Genomic DNA, 12373 nt, shown 5'->3' on the forward strand with positions numbered 1-12373 from the left:
GATTACTCTCTATATGAATAATTTTATGCCCGTATCCCTCAAGATAGTATGTACTTCTAGTGGTGTTTCTCAAAATGCCCGGAACTAGCATAGCGCAGTGGATAGAGCACGGGCCTGGGTTCTAATCCCGGCTTAACCGCTTGTCTGCTCTGCGACCCGGGGAAAGTCACTTCTCTTCTGTGGGCCTCAGTTACCTCATTTGTAAAATGGGGATCAAGACTGTGAGCCCCACGTGGGACAGGAACTTTGTTGAACCCAATTTGCTTGTAGTCATCCCAGCGCTTAATACAGTGCCTGGTACATAGTAAAGCACTTAATAAACACTATTATTATTATTATTATTATATTGCTACTGCTACTATAAACAATCAATGGTATTTACTGAGCACTTTGTACAGAGTGCTTGAGAGAATATAATACAATAGAGTTGGTAGTACTTCCACTTGACACTCTCCTGTTTTCTTAGGGGTATCTTGAGCTTGATGGTTTTCAAAATAATGGTGGAAGTCGGAGAACAGAAGGGCAAATGAACTTACATTCAGAGTTGGCCTCCAGCTTTACCCAGTGTACAGATAGAATATTAAGACAAGCAGTTAGGATATTTCATAGCTATTGCACAATTCAAACATGCCATCAAAGCAGCATTGCAAATTTAACTTAGCCCAGTTCAAATAGGACCTACTGGATTTTTGGCCAGTACCAGTAAGCTTAAATGAATTCAGGCAGTTTTGAAACTGGACCTTTATGATGCAAGGACCAAAACAGGGCCAGATACTTGCACTCCATTTCTCTCTCTTCTAGGCTGAGTTCCCACTGTCAGTAACATTGAAAATGGAAAGCAACAGCTACCATACAAGGTGTATTTCATCTGGCAAACGGCATGCCATTTTGGCAGGACTGTGTCATCATGGACTATTCTAGACATCTGCTCTAGTTGATGAGATCTGGACAGATATTTGGATTATCACAAGTCAGTTTCTTGCTGCTTAATTCACTTATGCTATTGAAGCAGGCTCTTTCTCTCTGCCTGCCCATTATTAATGACAAGTCCAGCCATTCTCCTAACAGATAAGCACATGTCCTGGGAGTTAGAAGGTCATGGATTCTAATCCTAGCTCCGACTCTTGTCTGCTTTATGGCCTTGGACAAATCACTTCACTTCTCTGTCCCTCAGTTCCTTCATCTGTAAAATGGAGATTAAGATTGGAAGCCCCAGGCAGGACAGGGACTGTGTCCGATCTGATTTGCTTGTACCCATCTCGGTGCTTAGTGCAGTCCCTGGCACATAGTAAGCACTTTAAAAATGCTACATTTATCATTATTATTAGGTCCCCCAAAATGGAAATAGATCAATCGTGAGCCATATCCCCTCATGGTGCATACAGTCTACCCTCAAACTTGGGCAGGAACAGACCTGGGGCCTATGGGTGGCCACTACATTCCCAAGCAAAGTAGTCTGGGTAGGGAAGGGGGTCAGCAATTCAGGCCAGTCATTCTATGATTGGAGCAGACACTTGACTGATATTCTAATATTGCTAATCCTTAAAACCTCTCAGTTTGAAAATTCAACTTCCAGATCAAATAGCTAAATATTTTGGCAGGCCCAGTAGAAGGTTTTTAGAGTACTTCACTTCTTAGCCTAGGTTTCCAAAGCACTTGAGTGACCAAATTCAATTTTATTTAACCACTCAGGGAGAAAGCAGCCTTACACCCTTTTTACTGATAGGCACAATAAGTTCCCAGTGAAACACAGTGAATCACTGAGAACTTTCCTTCTCTTGTTTTTAAGGTAACGCTTTCACAACCTGCCTGCTCTGAAGGTTTGCTGTGAGAGTTCTTTTTACTTCCCACTCAGGGGCTCTTTATGAAAATAACCTTACATTTGTAGAAGCCAGCTTTCTTAAATTCCTCTTTTTTTAATGCTATTTATTAAGAGCTTACTTTGTGCCAGGTACTGTGCTAATCGCTAATTAGATACAAACTAATCAGATTGGACACAGTCCATGTCCCTTATGGGATTTGCAGTCTTAATCCCCATTTTAGAGATGAGGATACTGAGGCACAGGGAAGTTAAGCGACTTCCCCAGAGTCACACAGCTGACAAGTGGCTGGGATTAGAACCCAGATCCTTCTGACTCCCAGGCTCGTGCTGTAGACCACGCTGGTACTCATCCCGGCATGTTCCACCTCTCTGTGCACTCCTCAGAATTGAAATGAAGTGAGCTGTGCTGGATTTCATTTTGAGAATCCTGTATTATGCTGCCCTGTGCCCTCATGCGGCATTTCAATTTGAAGTTGCAAGACCTTGTCAGTGGAGAATATTGAAAACATTTAGATATAAGCTGATGGACTGGTTGCAGCTTCCAATATTCAGTCTGAAAATTAGCCCAGGTAGAAAACTTACAAGGTATCCTGGGACTATTTGTAAGCAGATTTTCTATTCCAAGTAGAGTTTTAAAGATACCTTTACCACAATCAATTTGTTACACAATATTTATGAGGCCTTTTATCTTCACCCCAGAAGAATACCTTAAAATAAAATTCTCCTATCATGTTAAAAAATGATCCAGTCAGACCCGTCATAGTCTCTATCTCTCACAGTCTAAGGCATAGGGAGAACAGATTCCGTATTTAATCCCCATTTTACAGATGAGAAAACTGAGGCCAGAGGACTCAAGTGATTTGCCCAAAGTCACACAGGAGAGAGATGGCAGAGCCAGAACTAGAACCTAGGTCTCCTGACTCCCAGCCCCAAAGAGCGGTACTACCGTCAAATAGTCGTAGTATTTTAGGTATATTTCAAAAGAAATTTGTCAGGAGACCAATCTTTTGGCTCTACTTCAGTAATCTTTCTACTTGGTTTTGTTTTGTTTTGTTTTCGGGGGGGAGAAGTCTTCAGGGTGTGCCATCTGTACCCTATTTCAAGGTCCTTTGCCACTGCTGCTTAATCCAATCTGTCAGTCAGCCCCACACAGTCATGAGCTACTGATCAAAGGAAAAGATTTAGAAATTGCACTTCACAAGCTCCTAGGAGAAGGAATAAAACACACCTTGTAAAATATATTGGAAGTATTTCACTTTTCCAGAGAACCAAAACCCATCCCGGGATGCATTATGATTTTCCTTTTGAGATAGGGAATCAATTCTATACCTCCTACTGATGACCTTCAGAATTATAAAGGGACAAGCCTTTGGGTTTATAGATCGATATAGAGACAAGCATAGTGCCAATCTTAATAGACCACGTCTTATTTGTAAGAATTGGCATATCACAGAAACTCTGTATCTTTAAACTGTTAACATTCATGCATTCATCTGTAGAAATAGACCAAAACCTGTTTCGGTAGTTGAATGCCTCTCTGAATGTACGGTTTCCATGTTGAGCCAGTCCGAAACCTGTCAGGTTGGGGTGTATTACCTACGGCCAACCTTGTCTACCTAATTCAAAGAAACAGAGGACTAAGCCCATTGTATTTGAAATAAAAATGAATTGGAAAATCCACTGTCATTTTTTTTTCTAGTTACAATTTGCAAGGCTTGAAAATGCAGATATTAGAATTACCCTCCTCTAGACTGTAAACTCTGCTCTAGACTGTAAGCTCCAGGTGGGCAGACATAATGTCTACCAATTCCGTGCTGTGAGAAGCAGGATCGTATGGTAGATAGAGCACAAGCCTGGGAGTCAGAAGGTCATGGGTTCTAATCCTGGCTCTGCCATTTGTCTGCTGTATGAACTTGGGCAAGTCACTTCACTTATCTGTGCCTCATTTACCATCTGTAAAATGGGGGTTAAGGCTGTGAGCCCTATGCAAGACAGTGACTATGTGTAACCCTATTTGCTTGTATCCTCCCCAGCGCTTAGTACAATGCCTAGCATATAGTAAGTGCTTAACAAATACCATTATCATTATTATTATCATTATTATTATTAATTCTATTACATTATATCACCTAAATGCTTAGAAAAATGCTCTGCCCACAGTAAGTGCTCAATAAATACCATTGATTAATTGACTTACCTAGAATCAGTGTTTATATTGAACCCATGCTATCCAAATATATAAAATACAATATATAAAATATATAAAAATATACCTAATCAATGTTCCAATGTGCCTTGCCCAGGGCATTAAACTCTTCAAGAATTGTTCCTAGTTAGGATGAGTAATACTAGTATTTTCCCCAGAGAGAAATCAGTTTCTTTTTCACTGTGCACACTTTTCAAGCAATGGGCAGCAAAAGCCTGGAGAACTTTGCTGCTTGAATGTTTTTGAAACCCAAAAGTTACATGTCCGAAGGAGCTAATCGGAGAGCGGAAGCTGGACTTTTGTAACGGCGCAACGATGGGACATATGGGGCGGCTCACCGTATACCCGCACAAGATGGGGGCCACCATTTGTCACGGTGTGGCTGGATGAACCTCAGCAGAACTGGTGGCTCACAGGCAACCAGACTCAAAGGCAGAGCCAGCTTTAGATCTGGACGAATCAATCCATCAGGGGTATTTACTGAGCGCTTACTGTGCATGGAGCCCTGTACTAAACACTTGGGAGAATACAGTAGAGTTGGTAGAATCGGAGCTTACAATTTTGCCAAACCAGGGAGGAAGCACTTCAAGACTTTCCGACGCCCATGATATGAAGTAGCCCTCCTTCCCACCCAAAGCTAGCCCACTGCGCCACTCAGCAAGTTGTCCCTTGGGCTGGTGGGTGATCTTTTTGGCCCTTTGGAGTGGGGCCCCCTCAGATTCCACCATTGGTGGTACAGAGTCTCTTACCACAGCCGGCACAAGCTAGATGTCAGCCTCACCCACACAGCCTTGGCCGCTCTGGGTGACACATGAGCAGGCACGCTTGCCTCTCGACCACTCGCAGCCACCGGCGGAAGGGCACCCATAGTCCAGAGAGGGGGCGAAGCCTGGCGTTGCCTCGTTCCTGCAGGGTGCTGGTGTCACAGCACTCTGAGGAAAACCTACCCACCTTGTTTTATTAATGATAATAGTAATACTAATAATAGTATTTGTTGAGTGCTTACTCTGTGCCAGGCAATGTAGTAAGTTCAGGGGTGGATGCAAGCAAATAGGGTGGGATGCAGTCCCTGTCCCACGTGGGGCTCATTTCAATCCCCATTTTACAGATGAGGTAACTGAGGCTCAGAGAAGCGACCCGAGGTCACACAGCAGAAGAGTGGTGGAGGCGGAATTAGAACCCATGACTGACTCCCTGGTCCCCGCTCTATTCACTATGCCATGCTGCTTTTCAATTTTAATAATAATAATGTTGGTATTTGTTAAGCGCTTACTATGTGCAGAGCACTGTTCTAAGCGCTGGGGTAGACACAGGGGAATCGGGTCGTCCCACGTGGGGCTCCCAGTCTTCATCCCCATTTTACAGATGAGGTACCTGAGGCACAGAGAAGTGAAGTGACTTGCCCACAGTCACACAGCTGACAAGTGGCAGAGCCGGGATTTGAACCCATGACCTCTGACTCCAAAGCCCAGTCTCTTTCCACTGAGCCATGCTGCTTCTCTTTAGATTTGAGACTGTGAGCCCCTGAGAACTAGGACCCATATCTAACTCTCACCCTTTTATTCTTCCTCAGTGATTGGTACAGTGCTCCGCACCCAGTAAACACTTAATAAATACTAATACTACTACTACTAATGACTACAGTCTGTGTTAAACACTTACTATGTGCCAAGCACTGTACTAGGCACTGGGATGGTTACAAGCAAATCAGATTGGACATAGTCCCCGTCCAATCACAGTCTCAATCCCCATTTTTCAGATGCGGTAACTGAGTCACAGAGAAGTGAAGTGACTTGCCCAATGTCACACAGCAGATAAGTGGTGGAGACAGGATTAGAACCCATGATCTTCTGACTCCCAGGCCCCTACACTATCCACTACACCATGCTGCTTCTACTAGGCTTGGTTCGGGAGTGAGGGGAGGCCTTCTATAGTGTGGAATTTCTGCACCAGTCGGGAGTTGCATACCTTAAATTCTCTCCCTTTTTCCCTTTCCCACGGTCTAAAACCGGGCCATGAGACCAAGTGATCTGGCTGGGACGGCCACATCTCGAGTTCAGGTGCTGTTTGAAGGGACAAGGAAGAGTTCACTGGTCCCACTGTTTACCAACCCAAATGAAGCTTCCACGTCATATGAAGGTATGGTTTGCCATTCTAATTTGGGTGTTGGAAGCAGAGGCTTAGTTCTGGGACATCCTTCCTTGGACTGTCAATATCCAGGAGTGTGAGGACATTGGTGCATTTTGTCACACATCCTGGGAGTCCCCAACAGGGCAATCAATAGCCCAAGTTGATCCTGTCGTGACTAAATTGGGCAGACAGCCTTTTCCCCATCCCTAGATGCTCTTGCTTATGGACTTTCTGTGCTGAAATGTCCTTGCTACCCACTCAGCTAGGACCCAGAACAATCTGGGGATTATAGTTTGAATTGCCCAGAATGCAAGGGGACTTAATCACCTCATTTCCCTCTTTTCTCCCCTCCCATCATTCAGTCACTTAGAGGAATAGGAAGAAGCACAAGCGTGGGCATTGTCCCGGTATCCCGTATTTCCACAGAAATAATGAGGTCGACCTGGTCGCGGGTATTCTGAGAGAGTCAACATGGGAGAGAGATGGCAGTACATATATTAACTACGTTCGCCGACTTTCCTCAAGACCTCTGATTTAATCCTTCTGTATAATTTCAAGTCGCATGGTGATTTAACGTGCTTTCGTTAATCCATTTACTTATATTTATGTGCATAAAAATTTGTCTTGACAACAAGACTGTAAATCTCCCTAAATGTTTGAACGCACCTGACCTTCCAAATAACAACATTCCCAGGAGAATGACTGAACATCTGTGTGAGTCATTTTTGTCTGAATTAAATTTTTGATGAGCTGGGTAATTGGGCCTGTATGTTGGAAATGCATTTTAATAGTTATGAATGCTTTCATGAAATTTTGTATCTCAGTGCAAATTGGCATTGTCCCGTAAAGTAGCTCCTAGAAAAAGATTTTCAGAAGACATTTGGACAGTGTACATGGAGAAGAAATCAGAAGTTTTGGTAAAAGGTCTGTTGCGAAGGCAAATTGGCCTTTACTTCAGCTGCCTATGTAGATGATGATAATAATAATAACAACTGTGGTATTTAAGTGCTTACTATGTGCCAAGCGCTAATCTGCACACTTCAGTCCTCTAACACCAATTCTCCGTACATCGATCTTGTCCATCTTGCTATCACAACCTCTTGCCCACATCATCCCTCTGGTCCGGAGCTTACTCCTTCTTCATATATGTCAATCCGTTATTCTCCCTACCTTCAAAACCCTCCTAAAATCACTTTTCCTCCAAGATTCTTTCAGCGACTAAGCCCTCATTTCCCCTACCAGCCCTCCCCTGTGTCTCGCCTCTAAACTTGGCTATGTCCTCTTAAAACCCTTTTAATACTCACCCCAGTTCCATAGCACTTATGCACATTTCTTTATACTCTACTTTCACATCTATCTCTAATTTATTTTAATGTCTCTCTACCCCTGAGGACTGTAAGCCCCTTGTGGGCAGGAATCATGACCACCAACTCGATCATATTGTACTTTTGCAAGCACTTAGTACAGTGCTCTTCACACAGTAAGCACTCAGTAAATACCTTTGGTTGATGAACTGGGCTAAAAGAGGGGCCTAGCGGATGGAGCAGAAGCCTGGGAGAAAGGAGGACGTGGGTTCTAATCCCAGCTTCACCATTTGTCTTCTGGGTGACCTTGGGCAAGTCACTTAACTTCTCTGCATCTCGGTTACCTCATCTGTAAAATGGGAATTAAGACTGTGAGCCCCATGTGGGACAGGGATTGTGTCCGATCTCATAGCTTGTATCTACGCTAGCACTTGGAGCAGTGCTTAACACACAGTAAGTGCTTAATGAATTCCATCATTATTATAATCAGGCTGGACAGAGTCCCTATCCCACAGAAGAACAGGTATTTAATCTCCATTTTCCAGTTGAGCCAACTAAGGCACAGGGAATTTAAATGATTTTCCTAATGTCAGGCCCCAGAAGAACTATAGGACACCTAAGGGTTCTGTACTGGCTTGAAAGAGTAGATGCATCTCCCTGAATTCCTTTTTACAAGTAGGGATTTATGCAGTAGGGGCCGATGAGAAAATGTTGTGGGAGTGGGGAAAAAGAAAGTGAAAGCCTGACTTAATGGATCTTACAGTTGAGAACCCTATTGCACTGTAGAGATGGGAAGATCCAGGAGGAGGAGGAGGTCAAGTTTGGGGCACAGGAGAACAGGAAAGTCCCTAGGAACAAGGGAGTAGAATAAACAAAGGGAAAGTTAGGGATAGGGATAAGGTTAGTTTAGGGTTCCAGGATAATTTTTACTTATCTATAGGACCCAGGCACCGTGACTGGGAATGGTTCTGGATTGCAACCTAACACACTGCTTATAAACCTATGGGAAACACCCCAAGGCACAAGAGTTTAGGATGAATCCATGTTTTTGAGGAATAATAATAATAATTATTATTATGGTATTTAAGTGCTTGCTATATGCCAGACACTGTACTAAGCGCTAGAATGGTTATGAGCAAATCGGGGTGGACATAGTCCCACGTGAGGCTCACAGTCTCAATCCCCATTTTACAGATGAGGTAACCGAAGCCCGGGGAAGTTAAGTGATTTGCCCGAGGTCACCCAGCAGACAGGTGGAGGAGCCGGAATTAGAACCCATGATCTTCTGACTCCCAGGCCCGGATTCTATCCACTACGCCAATCATTGCTATATCCTTGGGCACACAGTGATTCACGGTTAAGGGCCGTGTCAGTACGGAAGGGTATAGGACCCCAGTGACAGGAAGGCACTTAGGTTGTAAGAAGACCCCCACCCCCCCCACAGACACACAACCAGACACGTGAGTCAAGGACAGTCCAACAGCAGTGCCTTCTTGCTGGGCACCCCGATGAAGCTTCACTGCTGGAAACAAGAACCTCACCTCCCGAAAGTCACACGAGCCAATCTCCTCCAAGAGGAGCTGCCCTGCTAATGGCACTGTGGAACAGTCCTTTGGTCATGCTCAGTCTCTTCCTTTGGCCCAACCAGCAAGGGCCCAGGAAGAAAGGAAGGTAACTGAGACTGCAGAGAGGTTTCAGCAGACTTGAGAGCGAGGAGGAACGGAAGCAGGATTGTGGGGAGAGAAGGAGATCTTCTAAAAGGGCAGCTTGACCTAGTGGAAAGAGCAGGCCTGGGAGTCAGAAGACTTGGGTTACAATCTTGACTCCACCACTTACACACTACCACTTCACCCCTGCTGTGTGACCTTGAGAAAAATCACTTAGTCTCTCTGTGCCTCAGTTTCCTCACCTCTAAATGGAGATTAAATACCTCCTCTCCCTCTCTCTTAGACCGTGACTCCCTCATGGAACAGGTATTGGGTCTAATCTGATTGTACGGTATTTACCCTAGTTTAGCACAGTGTTTTACACAAAGTAAGCACTTAAATACAATTATTATCATTATTACCCCCTGAGGACTCTAGTAAAAATCCCATGGAAATGGGACTATGAGCAGATTTCCTATCTTGCTAAGATTCTCATTCAAAGTATACACAGGAGTGTCACAACGCATCATGATGAGATTATATATTTCAACCACAAAACTAGATTGTACCCAAGAGAATGGTAACAGGTGGCAGTGGATAACAAGATTTTCTTTATTCATCCAGAAAAAGCCCTACATTTTAAAAAGAAAGATACATACAGGAAGGATGAAGCTTTAATTGTCCAACGATAACAGCTGATTCCCAGATGTTGATAAACAATCAATAATATTCATTAAGCAGTTACTCTGTACGGCGCACTGAACTGCTTAGGAGAATATATATGGTGTTAAATAGCAGTCGTTCTCTCCCGGAAAGCCCAGGACAAATCCAGAGTTCAGAGATCTGAAATTCACACATGGACCCTACTGGCTCACTGGAAAGAGCCTGGGCTTCGGAGTCATAGGTAATGGGTTCGACTCCCAGCTCTGCCGCTTGTCAGCTGTGTGACTGTGGGCAAGTCACTTCACTTCTCTGTGCCTCAGTGACCTCATCTGGAAAATGGGGATTAACTGTGAGCCTCACGTGGGACGACCTGATGACCCTGTATCTACCCCAGCGCTTAGAACAGTGCTCTGCACTTAGTAAGCGCCTAACAAATACCAACATTATTATTATTTTAACACCCTTTGGGTGTGTCATTTAGGAAACAACATGAAACATTGGCTTGCTCTAGTAGGGGCAAAGGGAATTTTTGGAAAAGATGTTTCAAAAGAAAAGTTCCTTTTATAACCTGAATCTGCAGGAACCACACCCAGTCTTTGGCACAAAATATCTGCTGGTGACGAATATACCATATGGACCTCCAGTCCTGTACCTCTACCTGCCCTGTCCCTCTGCCCCTTTGCTACTCTAAACAGTCTCAGGGCAGTCTCTGCAGTAGAAGCTTTCACAGCATTAAGCACTTAGCACAGTGCTGTGTACATAGTAAGTGCCCAATAAATACTACATATTGATTGACTGATTAAAGAACAGGGGGGTTGGGGGAGATAAATGTGGATTTTGTCTCATGAAGGCTGGGCCAATGCAGTCAGAATGCAGTCAGACTCCTATAGCATGTGTTTTTCACAGTATGTTAGTGATAAAATGTTTTAGGGGAATTTTTTAGGGAACATTTTGAGGGTAACAGATGTCTATCTGGGTAGAGCAGGGCACTTGGTTGGAAGAGGCAACACAGTGCTGGGTCAAGGGATGTGTGCAGTACCACAGTTACAATTTTCCTTAATGCAAGTTTGTTCAAGATCGTAACTCCTGCAATATGCAAAGAGAAAAGCAACATTATCTGCCTTTGGAATAGTCCAATTCAAAGCACCTTATCCCAATCGAATCCCAGAGGAAAGCTTTCAAGGCCCCCTGCCTCTGAAGGACAGAGGCAACATATTCTCATTAGACCTGGAGTCTCCATGAAGGTTTTTCCAAAAGCCACATGAAATATTGCAGTTAGATATGGGCCATGTGTACGCTGGCATCAAGTTGTGTAAAGGCAAATTACAGAGGCTTACATAGGCTACTTCATTGATGCAATTTTCATAAGGAAATTTCATTAAGGAAGTCATTTAAAAGCAATTTAAACTTTCTCTTCCTTTTACCTAATTTATCATCACATCTGACCATGATTTCCTGCATCAGAGCAAGTAAACAGACAGGGTCAAGGGATAGTCACTTTGTAAGGTTCATGAGGACTCTGCTACTGTTCAGAAAAAACATGCCAGGGTTCCTTGTGGAAGATTCAAGCAAAGTGGAGCCTCATTAACTCATGAGAGTTTACTGGTTGTAGCCCCTTAGCTTGGAAGCATTTTTGACCGCATTCTTCCAGTGAACCCCTGCATATCTTCACAACAACAGGGACACATTTGACAGTTATTTTCATTTAAAGGGCAATTTTTTCTTAAACAAAAATGGTTGATGCTCTCCTTGAATAAGCACATATATTGCTTTCTATTGAATACTCTAGAGACCACAGGAGATTTAACACCTTTTCTTAAAAGAAAAAAAAAACAGGTTGTGCATTCACATTCATATCAATTGAAATACTTTTGCAGTTTTTAGAATACTGCCAATTTACCATGGAGACACTTTACGGTATTAGAAACCAAACACTGTGGGTGGTACCTCTAACCTCTATTACCCATTACAGTACCTTTCACTATGAGAGGTTTAGTTTGTTGCCACCGGCAACATACAATGTTAGAATCAGCTCGTGGTGGTGGCAGACACAGACGGTATTCTGGAAACCAATAAAAAGCAGATCTATCGACTTCCACTCATTAGGGTGAGGGAATTAAGAAAAAGGAGATGATAAATATATATGGCATAAAATGTGCCATTTGAACCCTAAGGATTCTTTTCATCATCGTATGCTACAATGATAATAGACCTTTTTCAAAGGCTGCAGAGTGTTTCTCCTAATTTATTATTGTCAGATTATATAAGCCTAAGATATGGGTCAGAGCAGTGCTTCATCTATCTCAGTATTATTCTGCTGTTTCACCAAATATATGTTTAGAGGAACCATATGAACCACAAAGCACCTTTTTCTTGCAATTTATCCTATGTATTACGGCCCCCAAACTGTTGCGGCTGATTCCAGCAGTGGAATCTTTTGCTTCAGGTATGACTCTCGCCTTAGGCCTCCAGATTTTCCAACTCCTTGTCAATTACTCATCCATCTTGGAATCGTGGAGATTATTGACAACCCAAATCCACAAACAATCCAAGGACCACAGTAGCTTCAACTTGATTGTAAGCTCCTTGAAGACACTGATTG

At 43.4% G+C, this 12373-nt stretch overlaps 2 long non-coding RNA genes across 2 annotated transcripts in view; both read left to right on the forward strand.

Moving 5' to 3' along the window:
- LOC114814272 overlaps positions 1 to 12373 on the forward strand; it is a 55323-nt gene that overhangs the window by 26089 nt on the left and 16861 nt on the right. The gene's annotated exons all lie outside the window — the stretch shown is intronic.
- Positions 5934 to 6916, forward strand: LOC120638632. The gene is made up of 2 exons (XR_005660394.1): positions 5934 to 6167; positions 6521 to 6916. It is a non-coding gene; the product is annotated as an uncharacterized LOC120638632 (long non-coding RNA).

Source organism: Ornithorhynchus anatinus, chromosome 9 (assembly GCF_004115215.2).
Source record: "Ornithorhynchus anatinus isolate Pmale09 chromosome 9, mOrnAna1.pri.v4, whole genome shotgun sequence".
Classification (NCBI taxonomy): Eukaryota; Metazoa; Chordata; class Mammalia; order Monotremata; family Ornithorhynchidae; genus Ornithorhynchus; species Ornithorhynchus anatinus.